The sequence below is a fragment of the Arachis ipaensis genome, chromosome B6 (assembly GCF_059453495.1).
Source record: "Arachis ipaensis isolate K30076 ecotype BB chromosome B6, ASM5945349v1, whole genome shotgun sequence".
Lineage (NCBI taxonomy): Eukaryota > Viridiplantae > Streptophyta > Magnoliopsida > Fabales > Fabaceae > Arachis > Arachis ipaensis.
In genome coordinates, this window is record NC_142441.1 from 112,323,569 (window position 1) to 112,337,188 (window position 13,620).

Consider the following 13,620-nt stretch of genomic DNA (forward strand, 5'->3'; position numbering starts at 1 on the left):
ACTTAGCAACTTGCTCTTCAGTAATTTCTTCATCCTCTTCAGAGGACAAATACTCATCAGAGCTCATGAAGGGCAGAAGGAGGTTCAATGGAATCTCTATGGTCTCTAGATGAGCCTCAGATTCCTTTGGTTCCTCAAAGGGAAACTCCTTATTGGTCACTGAGCGTCCCAGGAGGTCTTCCTCATTAGGATTCACGTCGTCCTCCTCCCTTGTAGGTTCGGCCATGATGGTTAAATCAATGGCCTTGCACTCTCTCTTTGGATTTTCTTCTGTATTGCTTGGGAGAGTACTAGGAGGAGTTTCAGTGACTCTTTTACTCAGCTGGTCCACTTGTGCCTCCAAATTTCTAATAGAAGACCTTGTTTCATTCATGAAACTTACAGTGGCCTTAGATAGATCAGAGACTATATTTGCTAAGCTAGATGGATTCTGCTCAGAATTCTCTGTCTGTTGCTGAGTGGATGATGGAAGAGGCTTGCTATTGCTAAACCTGTTTCTTCCACCATTATTAAAGCCTTGTTGAGGCTTTTATTGATCCTTCCATGAGAAATTCGGATGAATTCTCCATGAGGGATTATAGGTGTTTCCATAGGGTTCACCCATGTAATTCACCTCTGCTATTGCAGAGTTCTCAGGATCATAAGCTTCTTCTTCAGAAGATGCCTCTTTAGTATTGTTGGATGATTCCTTCAATCCATTCAGACTCTGAGAGATCATATTGACTTGCTGAGTCAAAGAACTAAGCCAATATGGCATTCAGAGTATCAATTTCAAGAACTCCCTTCCTCTGAGGCGTCCCATTACTCACAGGATTCCTTTCAGAAGTGTACATGAACTGGTTATTTGCAACCATGTCAATGAGTTCTTGAGCTTCTGCAGGCGTTTTCTTTAGGTGAATGGATCCACTTGCAGAATGGTCCAATGACATCTTTGATAATTCAGACAGACCATCATAGAATATATCCAGGATGGTCCATTCTAAAAGCATGTCAGAAGGACACTTTTTGGTCAGTTCCTTGTATCTTTCTCAAGCTTCATAGAGGGATTCACCTTTCTTCTGTCTGAAGGTTTGAACATCCACTCTAAGCTTGCTAAGCTTTTGAGGAGGAAAGAACTTGGCTAAGAAAGCCGTGACCAGCTTATCCCAAGAGTTCAGGCTGTCTTTATGTTGAGAGTCCAACCATATTCTAGCTCTGTCTCTTACAGCAAATGGGAAAAGCATAAGCCTGTAGACCTTGGGATCAACCCCATTGGTCTTAACAGTATCACAGATCTGCAAGAATTCAGTTAAGAACTGAAAGGGATCTTCGGATGGAAGTCCATAAAACTTGCAATTCTGTTGCATAAGAGAAACTAATTGAGGTTTCAGCTCAAAATTGTTTCCTCCAATGGCAGGGATTGAGATGCTTCTTCCATGTAAATTGGAATTAGGTGCAGTAAAGTCACCAAGCATCTTCCTTGCATTGTTATTATTTTCGGCCATGTCTCCTTCTTTTTCGAAATTTTCAGTCAGATTTTCTCCAAAGAGTTGTGCTTTAGCTTCCCTTAGCTTCCTCTTCAGAGTTCTTTCAGGTTTAGGATAAGCTTTAACAAGAACATTCTTATCCTTGTTCCTGCTCATATGAAAAAGAAGAAAATAGAAAAAAAAATTTGAAATCCTCTATGTCACAGTATAGAGATTCCTTATGTAAGTATAAGAAGAGAAGAATGGAAGAAGGAAAAGATAAGAATCCAAACACAAGGGAGAGGAATGAGTTCGAATTCTTGGGTGAAAGACGGGTGTTAGTAGATGAATAAATAATTAGAAAGAGATGAGGAGAAGAGAAATTCGAAAATTAAATAAATTAAAATAAAAGTATTTTTGTTTTTAAATTGAATTTAAAATAAAAAATAAAAATTAAAGTTCAAAAATTAAGAAAGGAAAATTGAATCAAATTAAATTTAATTTAAAATAATTAGTTAATTTAAAAAGGAATTTTGAAAAAGAGGGAAGGGATTTTCGAAAATTAGAGAGAGAGAGTTAGTTAGATAGTTTTGAAAAAGATAAGAATCAAACAAAAAGATAAGTGGTTAATTGAAAAAGATTTGAAAATCAAATTTTGTAGAGATAAGAAAATAGAAAAGATTTTGAATTTAAATTTTGAAAAAGATGTGATTGAAACTTAAATTAAAAAAAGATTTGAAAAAGAAATTTAAAAAGATTTGATTTTGAAATTAAAGTTGATTACTTGACTAACAAGAAACTAAAAAGATATGAGTCTAGAGTTTAAAGATTGAACCTTTCTTACTAGGCAAGTAACAAACCTAAAACTTTTGAATCAATCACATTAATTGTTACCCTTAATTTCGAAAATATGAAATAAAAATAAGAAAAAGATTTTGAAAATCAATTTGAAATTTTCGAAATTATGAAAGAAAAAATGAAAAAGATTTGAAAAAGATAGAATTTTTAAAGTGAAAATTTGATTTGACTCATAAGAAACAACTAAATTTTAAAAAGTTTTGAAAAAGTCAACTCAAATTTTCAAAAATTTATGAGTGAAAAAGGGAAATATATTTTTTTGATTTTTGAATTTTTAATGATGAGAGAGAAAAACACCAAAAAGACTCAATGCATGAAAATTTTGGATCAAAACAAATGATGCATGCAAGAACACTATGAATGTCAAGATGAACACCAAGAACACTTTGAATGTCAAGATGAACACCATGAACTTATTTTTGAAAATTTTTAAGAAAAGAAAAACATGCAAGACACCAAACTTAGAAATTTTCAATAATTAGACACTAACAAATTAAAATTGCATATGGAAAACAAGAAAAGATGCAAAACAAGAAAACATGAAGATCAAACAAGAGGATTCATCAAGAACAACTTGAAGATCATGAAGAATGCATGATGAATTTTCGAAAAATGCAAGAAAATTATAAAAACATGCAATTGACACCAAACTTAAAAATTGACACAAGACTCAAACAAGAAACACAAAATTATTTTTTGTTTTATGATTTTATTAAATATATATATTTTTTGAAAATTTTTCGAAAGTAAAAGAATAAAAACAAAAACTTAAAATTAAAATAAAATTACCTAATCTGAGCAACAAGATGAACCGTCAGTTGTCCAAACTCGAACAATCCCCGGCAATGGCGCCAAAAACTTGGTGCGCAGAAATCGTGATGGTTCATTCCCCGGCAACGGCGCCAAAAACTTGGTACGCACGTTCATAATCTTAGTTCTTTGTCACAACTTCGCACAACTAAACAACAAGTGCACTGGGTCGTCCAAGTAATAAACCTTACGTGAGTAAGGGTCGATCCCACGGAGATTGTCGGCTTGAAGCAAGCTATGGTCATCTTGCTAATCTCAGTCAGGCAGATTCATATGGTTATGGATATTTGATAATTAAAATATAAATAAAATGTAAATTAAAGATAGAGGTACTTATGTAATTCATTGGTGAGAGTTTCAGATAAGCGTATGAAGATGCTTGTTCCTCTTGAACCTCTGCTTTCCTATTGTCTTCATCCAATTATTCATACTCCTTTCTATGGCAAGCTGTATATTAGGCGTCACCATTGTCAATGGCTACATCCTGTCCTCTCAGTGAAAATGGTCCAATGCGCTGTCACTGCATGGCTAATCATCTGCCGGTTCTCGATCATACTGGAATAGGATCCATTGATCCTTTTGCGTCAGTCACTACGCCCAGCACTCGCGAGTTTGAAGCTCGTCGCAGCCATCCCTTCCCAGATCCTACTCGGAATACCACAAACAAGGTTTAGACTTTTCGGATCTCAAGAATGGCCGTACATGGATTCTAACTTATACCACGAAGACTCTGATTAAGGAATCCCAGAGATATTCATTCAATCTAAGGTAGAACGGAAGTGGTTGTCAGGCACGCGTTCATAGGTTGGGAATGATGATGACTGTCATGATCATCACATTCATATTAAAGTGCGAATGAATATCTTAGAATCGAAATAAACTTGAATTGAATAGAAAAATAATAGTACTTTGTATTAATTCATGAGGAACAGCAGAGCTCCACACCTTAATCTATGGTGTGTAGAAACTCTACCGTTGAAAATACATAAGAACAAGGTCCAAGCATGGCCGAGTGGCCAGCCCCCATATAGGTCTAAGATAGCATAAAACTGATCAAAGATGTCTAATACAATAGTAAAAGGTCCTATTTATATCAGACTAGTTACTAGGATTTACAGAAATGAGTAAATGATGCAGAAATCCACTTCTGGGGCCCACTTGGTGTGTGCCTGGGCTGAGCATTGAGCTTTACACATGTAGAGGCTTATCTTGGAGTTGAACGCTAGTTTGTAACCTGTTTCTGGCGTTTAACTCCACTTTGCAACCTGTTTCTGGCGTTTAACTCCAGAATGCAACATAGAACTGGCGTTGAACGCCAGTTTGCGTCATCTAAACTCGGGCAAAGTATAGATTATTATATATTGCTGGAAAGCCCTGTATGTCTACTTTCCAACGCAATTGAGAGCGCGCTATTTGGTGTTTTGTAGCTCCAGAAAATCTACTTTGAGTGCAGGGAGGTCAGAATCCAGTAGCATCTGCAGTCTTTCTTCAACCTCTGAATCTGATTTTTGCTCAAGTCCCTCAATTTCAGCCAGAGAAAACCTGAAATCACAGAAAAACACACAAACTCATAGTAAAGTCCAGAAATGTGATTTTTTATTAAAAACTAATAAAAATATACTAAAAACTAACTAGATCATACTAAAAACTATGTAAAAATAATGCCAAAAAGCGTATAAATTATCCGCTTATCAGGCTCCTTCAGGACTGGAGGACGGCTTCCTCCTCTTTGGGTTGTGGATTATCTTCAGATCATCCTCCTCAAATTAAGGGTTGGAGGTCGAGCCCTCACCAGGACTAACCGCCTCACGATGAACGGAGAGGGCATGCGCCTCATCAGCATTTTGGTCCGGCATCCCGGCATCACAGCAAGGGGACACCGCCTGTTTCTCGTTATTCTCAGGTGGAGTCTCCTGTTTCTCGTTGGCCATCTCCTCATCACTGTCGCCAGCCAGAAAGGTGTTATACAAATTCTCAAGGCCTATCAGTTCGGTAGACATTCCCACTGCAGCAAAACAGTGAAACAGGTTAGTCGTGAAGTCGGCATAACAAATTAAAGCAATAGTAGCACAAGAAATGCAAGTCAAAACCACTCACAAATATAATTTCTAGCAACCTCCCAGTCACCCATAAGGAGATGGGGGTTCAGATGGTTCTTCCCAAAAAAGCCAACAACACGTCAGCAATCTTTTTGTCCACAGAGGACATTCCTTTGTATGTTACTTTTATAAAGGTATAGGACCCCATCCCGAAACTCCAATACGTCGGGATGAGGTGCTGCCCCTCTAACGACAGCCAGAAGGGATGGCGACCTTTGACTGGGTGCACCTTGAAGTACTTGCCCTTGAACCCATGGTAAGAGTCCTCAAACAAGCCAAAAATCCTCCGACCCTGGGCAGATCGAAAGGACATGAATCCTTTCCTCGCTTTTCCCTTCTTTGGAAGGATTCATAAGGTTGAAGAGATAAAGGAAAACGTCGACAGACACCGGCAGCTCTAAATATTCACACACCATCTCGAAACAGCGGATGAAAGCCCAACTGTTCGGATGCAACTGCGACGGCGCCACAGAGACTCGGTTAAGGAGCGCTATTTGAAACGAAGAGAAAGGAATGCGAACCCCCAGTTAGGTAAACATTACCTTATAGAACCAGATCTAGTCGGCAACTCGGGGGGAGTGGAGGTTGAGTTCGTATAACCGTTTGTTAGGGGCAGGGATGAAAACATCGTAGTTAGACTCCTCGTCAGTCCAGCCACACAAGTACTCGGCATGACGGAACTCGGTCAGCTGATGCCAAGGCATCATAGGCTAGTTTCACTAGCATTTTTTTGTTAGTTTTAGTTGTTTTATGCATTTTCTTGAGCTTAAAGTAACCAAAAATGGTTAAATGAAGAACAAAGCAATGAACCATCCAAACAACATGATTTTGATGCATATTCCATGAGTTTTAGTTATAATACTTAAATGCTATGAATAGAAGATTTCTCATGAAATTTTGCAAGACTTTGATGCAATTGTTTGAATGATTTCAGGGAAGAAGAGGCTAAGCAAGGAAGCAAAAAAATCAATGAAGGAAGCTTGAATATCACATGTGGAGTTTAAGTTCCAGTTTAAGCCTAAACTGGAGCTTAAACGTCAAAATCATGAAGGATAAGAAATGCTGGAATTGAAGTTTAACCTCCAGTTTGACCTCAAACTGGAGGTTAAACGCCAGAATGATAATGCCACTCAGGGAGGAGTTCCACGTTTAACCTCCAGTTTGACCTCAAACTGGAGGTTAAACGCCAGAACCAGGAAGAGTACCAGGGAGCCATTCCACGTTTAACCTCCAGTTTGACCTCAAACTGGAGCTTAAACGTGTTCGACAGCTTTTCTCCTCCAGGGTTGCTCTCTCCATTTCCACGTTTAACCTCCAGTTTGACCTCAAACTGGAGGTTAAACGTGTTCGACACCTCCAGGGCTACCATTCTAAGCTTCCACGTTTAACCTCCAGTTTGACCTCAAACTGGAGGTTAAACGTGTTTGACCTCCAGTATGCCTCCACCCTTTTCCACGTTTAACCTCCAGTTTGACCTCAAACTGGAGGTTAAACGTGTTCGACCTCCAGGGCTGCCCTTCCTATTTCCACGTTTAAGCTTCAGTTTAACCTTAAACTGAAGCTTAAACGTGTTCGACTACATGACTCTCCAGGGCTACCTTCTTCCATTTCCACGTTTAAGCTTCAGTGTAACCTTAAACTGAAGCTTAAACGTGCTTCTACAAATGGCCTCACTGGAAGTGTCTGGCATTTAAGCTGCAGTTTAAGCTTAAACTACAACTTAAACGCCACTCTTGGAAAAGGTTTCTGGGCCAAAAATATTGTGATTTAAGTTAGTCTTTGAGCACAAATATTAACTTAAACTTACTTTGGTATGAAACCCAATTGAATATCATGGTTTATGGGATTGGGCCTGAAGGATTGATGAGTTTGAAATCTCAATTTATTGAGTCATATGTCATTATTTGCTTATCACTAAGTTGGCTCAATAAATGTTACAAAATTTGGATCAACAACCTCATCAAGATTATGGATCATAAACCCAAGGCAAAAGGAAAGCAAGGAGAGGCCTCAAAGCCCAAGAAGCACAACTGAAGCTCAATATAGAAAGTGTATAAATAGGATAGAAGTTAAGTTAGAGAGAACTTTTACTTTCACTTTTAGCTAGTTTTCCTTTTCTTTGTAATTGAATTCAGAGCTATGATTCACTAAACCCCCTTTCATTGGGTTAGGGAGCTCTATTGTAATTCAATGAATCAATAATAGTTTATCTTCTTCTTCAATCTTTTCTCTTGAATTTTGTTAGAAAGCTTCTCGATCTAATTCCATTGAGTAGTTGTCTTGGGAAAGAAACTACCCATACTTGGAATCCTTCGGAGCCTTGGGAAAGGAATGGAGGATTCATGCTAGAGAAGCTTTCTCACAGTGAATTGGATTGGGGTTTGGATGGATATTGTGACATGTAATCCTACCAAATTGTGGTTCATGAAATTGTGTGGTATAATCAGTGATCAAGCATCATCTCTTCTTATGAACATTTAAACCAAGGAATTGGGAATTTGTTTGTTTTTAGAGAGCATTGGTGAGCCAAGGGATTGGGATCCAATCATATAAGATTGCCAAGCAAAATTCAATGAACGCATTGGTTGAGGAAGAGATAAACATGTTTTGATTCGGAGATCTCAATATCTCCTATAACCCAATGAATTCCCCATTTCTGATTTCCACTTTCTCTTTACATTCTGCCACTCAATTCATGCAATCATCCCCATTCCCCTTTTAATTTCAGCAATTTAGTTTCTGCTCTTTAATTCATGCCATTTAAGATTCCGCCATTTTGATTTCTTGTCATTTACTTTTCCCGCCAATTTTACATTCCGCAATTCTCATCTAAATCTTGATTCCGCTCAACTAGAACACACTTCTAATCCGAATTGCTCACTCAACCAATCCTTGTGGGATTCGACCTCACTCTATTGTGAGTTTTTACTTGACGATAACCGGTGCACTTGCCGGAAGGAATTTTGCCGATCGTGCAATTTCCTAAATCGTAGCATAACTAGTTTATGTGCATCAAGTTTATGGCGCCGTTGCCGGGGATTGGTTTTCGATTGACAATTCTCAAATTGGAAGCTAACTAGATTGAGCAATTTTCTCTTGCTTTGTTAATTCTGTTCAAGATACTTGCTGAATTTTAATTTCTGCACTCGGTTATATGCTTTCCTTCTTTATGCCTTTAAATTCATGCAACTAACTCACTGACTCACTAACTGTTTGAATTAATTCCTCAATTGAGCTAACCATACTCTTCCATTAACCAAGAGTATTTCACTTGTTTGTGTTTGAGCTGTGTTCTTGCATGACAGGTAGGAGAGGAGAGACATCAACTCCTCCATATACCGAACCAGAGAGGACCCTTCATAGACTTAGAAGGGAAGCAAGAGGGAAGAGAGTAGTGGGAGAAGAGGAATCTGAAGGAGAATCTGAGGACAATTTTGAGGAAGCTTTAGATCTCAACATGGATAGAGAAGTTCACAACCATGAGAGAGCTGATGGAAACGATGCCATTCCTGAGAGGAGGGTTCTTAGTTCATACATAAACCCAACCTCTGGGAATTGTGGTAGTAGCATCCAGAAACCACCCATTCAGGCCAACAATTTTGAGCTCAAGCCACAGCTAATATCACTAGTGGAGAATCATTGTTCCTTTGGAGGAAGTGCTAATGAAGACCCAAACCAACATCTCACAAAATTCCTGAGAATTTGTGACACTGTGAAGTCCAATGGAGTCCAGGAAGATGCCTATAAACTGCTTTTGTTCCCATTTTCACTTAGGGACAAAGCAGCTAAGTGGCTGGAATCATTCCCAAGGGGGAGTCTAACAACATGGGATGAGGTGGAAAGCAAGTTTCTGGCACGTTTCTACCCTCCACAAAAGGTCAATAGGCTTCGATCTGAGGTTCAGACTTTTAGACAACAAGATGGTGAAACTCTCTACGAGGCATGGGAGAGATTCAAGGACTTGACAAGGAAATGCCCACCAAACATGTTCCATGATTGGGTGCAATTGCACATCTTTTATGATGGGCTCTCTTATGAATCAAGGAAGGCTGTAGACCATTCATCAGGAGGTTCATTGAACAGGAAAAAGACTGTGGAAGAAGCCATTGAGGTGATCGAGACAGTGGCTGAGAATGAGTACTACTATGCATCAGAGAGGCACAACACTAAGGGAGTCATGGAGCTGAACCATGTTGATACAATTCTAGCCCAAAACAAGGTGTTTGCCAAGCAACTAGCAGAGCTTACCAGGCAATTAGAAACAAAGCAAGTGGCTGCAATACACACACAAGATCAAGAGGAAGTAAGCATTGAAGGAGGTGATTGGGAGGAGGCCAATTATGTGGGAAACCAACAAAGGCAATCATATGATCCACATTCCAACACTTACAACCCAGGCTGGAGAAACCACCCAAACTTTGGGTGGGGAAACCAACAAACCCAACCACAAAACCACAAACCTTACAACCACAATCAACATAACAATTCCACATACCAAAACTCCAACCAAAGATCATACCAAGCCACACAAAACACTTACCCCCAACCATCATATCATGGCCAAAATAATCAACATACCCAACCTAATCCGAACCAACAATTTCAAGATCAATTAAACCGGATAGAAGGAATGATGGCAACCATGAGTCAAGACATAATTGAATTGAAGAGCTTCAGGAAAGATGTGAGAACTACCTTAAGAAACCATGGTGAAAAACTCAAGAGGATGGAATCTCAAGTAGGAGAGCTATCTCAACAGGCACCCAAATCAACTGCAGTGTTCCCTAGTGACACAGAAAAGAATCCTAAAGGGGAACAAAAGAGAGTAAGATGGGAAGAATGCAAGGCCATCAACCTATTGAAGGAAGTCTCAGAAGAAGAAGGAATCAGGCCCTCAGAGCAGGAACCAGAAATCTTGAAGGAAGGTGTGGAAGAAGTTGAGCAGGAAGGTGGAACTGAGCAAGCCAAGGAACTGCAAAAAGGCATGATGGAAATATACCAACCAAAAGCACCATTTCCTGAGAGGTTAGGAGGAGGTGAAAAAAGGAAAACCTATTCAAGGTTTCTAGAGACATTTAACTCTCTTCATGTCAATATTCCCTTTCTTGAGATTCTTCATCAAATGCCCACACACATCAAGTATTTAAAGGAATTGTTAAGCAAGAAAAGAGTTTTGAAGGGAGGACAAACGGTAACAATGAATAAAGAATGCAGTGCTCTCATCAAGAAGGACACACTCTCTAAGAAAACGGACCCAGGAAGTTTTCATATCCCTTGCATCATAGGGGAAACAAAAATTGACAGAGGATTCTGTGATCTAGGAGCTAGCATAAATGTGATGCCTCTAACTCTTATGAAGAGGCTACAACTGAATGAGGTGAGATCCACTGATGTAATCATACAACTGGCTGACAAAACTCAGAAGCAAGCTGAAGGGGTAGTTGAAAATGTGCTGGTGAAAGTGGGGGATTATTACTTCCCCACAGACTTTGTCATTGTGGACATGGAGGAAAGCTACTTACACCCTATCATTCTGGGCAGACCATTTCTAGCCACTACTAGAGCGCTCATAGATGTAGAACAAGGAGAGCTAATTCTGAGAATACATGATGAACAGCTCATTTTCAAAGTTTTCAAACCTGCATCTGAGCCTGAACCAGAACCTGAAAAGCCTAAGGATGATAGTAGCCATCTGTGTTTGGAGGAAAGTAATCCAGCAGCTGAGACTCTAAAACAGTCCTTGGAAGGCAAACAAGAGTTGCAAGAGTTAGAGCCACAAGAATCAGTGGAAACAGATCAGAAGGATCCTCCTGACATAAGGGTCAATGAAGAAATCCTCAAGAGAAAGGGAAGAGTGATAGGGAGATTGCCAAGAGGATGGAGAAACAAGAAAATTCCCACTGAAGGTTTTTCTCCGGGAGATAACGTGATATCAAGTCATTATCTGCCAATCCCACCTGGCCTCAAAACCATTCCTTCCTAGCTCCCTCAGGTGTTCACAATCAGGAAAGTTCTTTCTATGGAACATTTAGAGGTCATGAATGAATCAAGTGGGGACGTTTTCATAGTGAGAGGAGAAGACGTCAAGCACTACAATCCACCCTAACAAGGGACAACCGTCAAGCTAGTGACGTTAAAGAAGCGCTTCATGGGAGGCAACCCATGTTTTTAGTATCCTTAATCTTTAGTGCTTTGCTTTACATCTAATAAAGCATGGTTTCTTATGCATGAACTTGAATCCCCAGGACAACTATTGATTAAGTGCACTAAACCTTGCATGTAAATTACAATTGGTCTCTAAGTTTGGTGTGCCTGATGGCACTCCCAAATCTTACTCAAATTAAATTCCATCTTTCACTTAAGGTGCACAACCAAACATTAAGTTTGGTGTTCTTTTTTGAACACAGTTTATGAAAAGCAAGAAGTTCCTCTGGATTTCAAAATTCATGACAAGTATACCATTCACATGTTTTAATACTTTGGTTTCAATTACTTAGGGTAGTAACTTTGTTTAGAATCAAAGAGCCAAGGTGACTATGATTTATTAGAATTATGCACACTCATTAAGGACAACCAATATGGATTTCATGTCATCAGGAGACTTGACCAAACACTAAGTTTGGTGTCCAAATAATAAGTGTGCATACATGTAGAAGTCACGGCTATAAGCTCATAAAGACAAGCATTGATTTACATGTGCAAATACTATTCATAATTCACATGGACCGAAAAATGATAGCAAATTTGTTTGTTTGTGCAGGTACAAAAGAAAAGACAAAAATGGAGGAAAAAGACAAAGGGAGGTACGTGCTTGGTCAAAAAGAAAATTCACAAATCTTTGAAACTAACACATGGGAAAAGGAAGTTCTGCAAGAAAAGAAAGCTACATGTACAACCTAATGCACCCAGAATACTTCCAAGAAAATGAAAAGCAAATCGTCCTTATCCACAATTCATATATTTACCATCAAGCCACCCTTCACAAACCACCCTAGCCGTCCATTTTTCACTCATGGGCACTATAAAGAATCACTTGGGGAACGAGTCCCACACCACCAATTCTCCTCCATACACATTTTCCTTCATCATAGCATAACTATCTCTTGCCGAAAACAACCTCACCACACTTCCAACAACACTTCTTGCTTCACCTTGTCAACTTTAGCTTGTCACTTACCAAAACTAAAGAACCAATGGCAGCTTCATCTAGCCACAAAAGAAGAAAAGACAAGCAGCCAATGGAGGAAAACAGGGAATTCGATGCATGGAGATACAGATCAGTTTTCCATGAGATTCAAGCCGAATGGACGAGACCTAAAACGGTACTAGCTGAGGTTCCTTTTGACCTTGAAAAGGATGAGTTCCCAGGTGTTTGGGAAAAGATCAAAAAGAGGAAGTGGGAGCTCCTGACTAAGCCAATCACTAAAATCAACATCAACTTGGTGAAAGAGTTTTATGCAAATGCAGTAAGGGAGGATCAAACCAAGAAACCCACATACAAAAGCTATGTGAGAGGGGTGGAAGTTGACTTCAGTCCCAAAGCAATCATGAAAACTCTTGGCCTGAAAAACATACATTTCAGCTAAGCAAGTTATGAAGAAAGGATGATAGGAGAACCTGACTATGCAACTATTGCTGAGGACCTTTGTGCCATCAGAGCTGAATGGGTGAGAAAAACAAGAGGGGCTCCAAGAGTCTTGAGAAGGGGAGACCTAACACCTGAAGCTAAAGGGTGGTATGCAATAGTTAGGAGATCCATCCTACCCACTGCAAACTCTTCAGAAATAGTCCCTAAAAGAGCCATCTTGCTACATTGCATTATGGTGGGAGGGGAGATCAAAGTTCATAAACTCATTGCTGAACAGATACAAGAGTTTAGTGAGAAAAGTGACCCTGAATCCTGGCTCCACTTCCCTAGCACTATCATTAGACTATGCATCGATGCCCAAGTACCACTTGAGGATGAAAGACCTAATTGGCTATATCCTGGATTGGCCATAACTGCGCACAGAATGACTCTTGGCCCAACTCCTCCAAGACATACAAGAAGAAGAAATGAAGAAGGGCAACAAGTGGAAGCCGAGCAAGAAGGAGAACAAGAAAGACAGGAAGGAGAAGACAGAGAAGAAGAGCAAGAAGAGCAAGCAACTCCTGAAAGAAGACAACGAATTCCCAGAGACCCCATGGATATGAGCAGAATGCAGGAAATCATGGAAGGAATGTCTCAACAATACATGAGGTCTCAGGAGAGACAAGAGGACTTTCATCTAAAAATGATGGATATGCAAAGGAACTTTGAATCAAGATTCTTCGATCTGCAAAGGGATCAAAATTTACACTTACAGGAATCCTTCAGCCACATATGCCAACACCAAGATGCCAATGTCTTGGCAATCAAGGAAGCCACC

At 39.5% G+C, this 13,620-nt stretch overlaps 2 non-coding genes across 2 annotated transcripts; one reads left to right on the plus strand and one right to left on the minus strand.

The window, feature by feature from the left end:
- The first annotated feature begins 983 nt into the window (after window positions 1–983).
- LOC148562330 (small nucleolar RNA R71) lies at window positions 984–1,091 on the plus strand. The gene has a single exon (XR_015887425.1). It is a non-coding gene; the product is annotated as a small nucleolar RNA R71 (small nucleolar RNA).
- Window positions 1,092–9,095: 8,004 nt separating this feature from the next.
- Window positions 9,096–9,199, minus strand: LOC148562331 (small nucleolar RNA R71). The gene has a single exon (XR_015886505.1). It is a non-coding gene; the product is annotated as a small nucleolar RNA R71 (small nucleolar RNA).
- Between the last annotated feature and the right edge of the window lie 4,421 nt (window positions 9,200–13,620).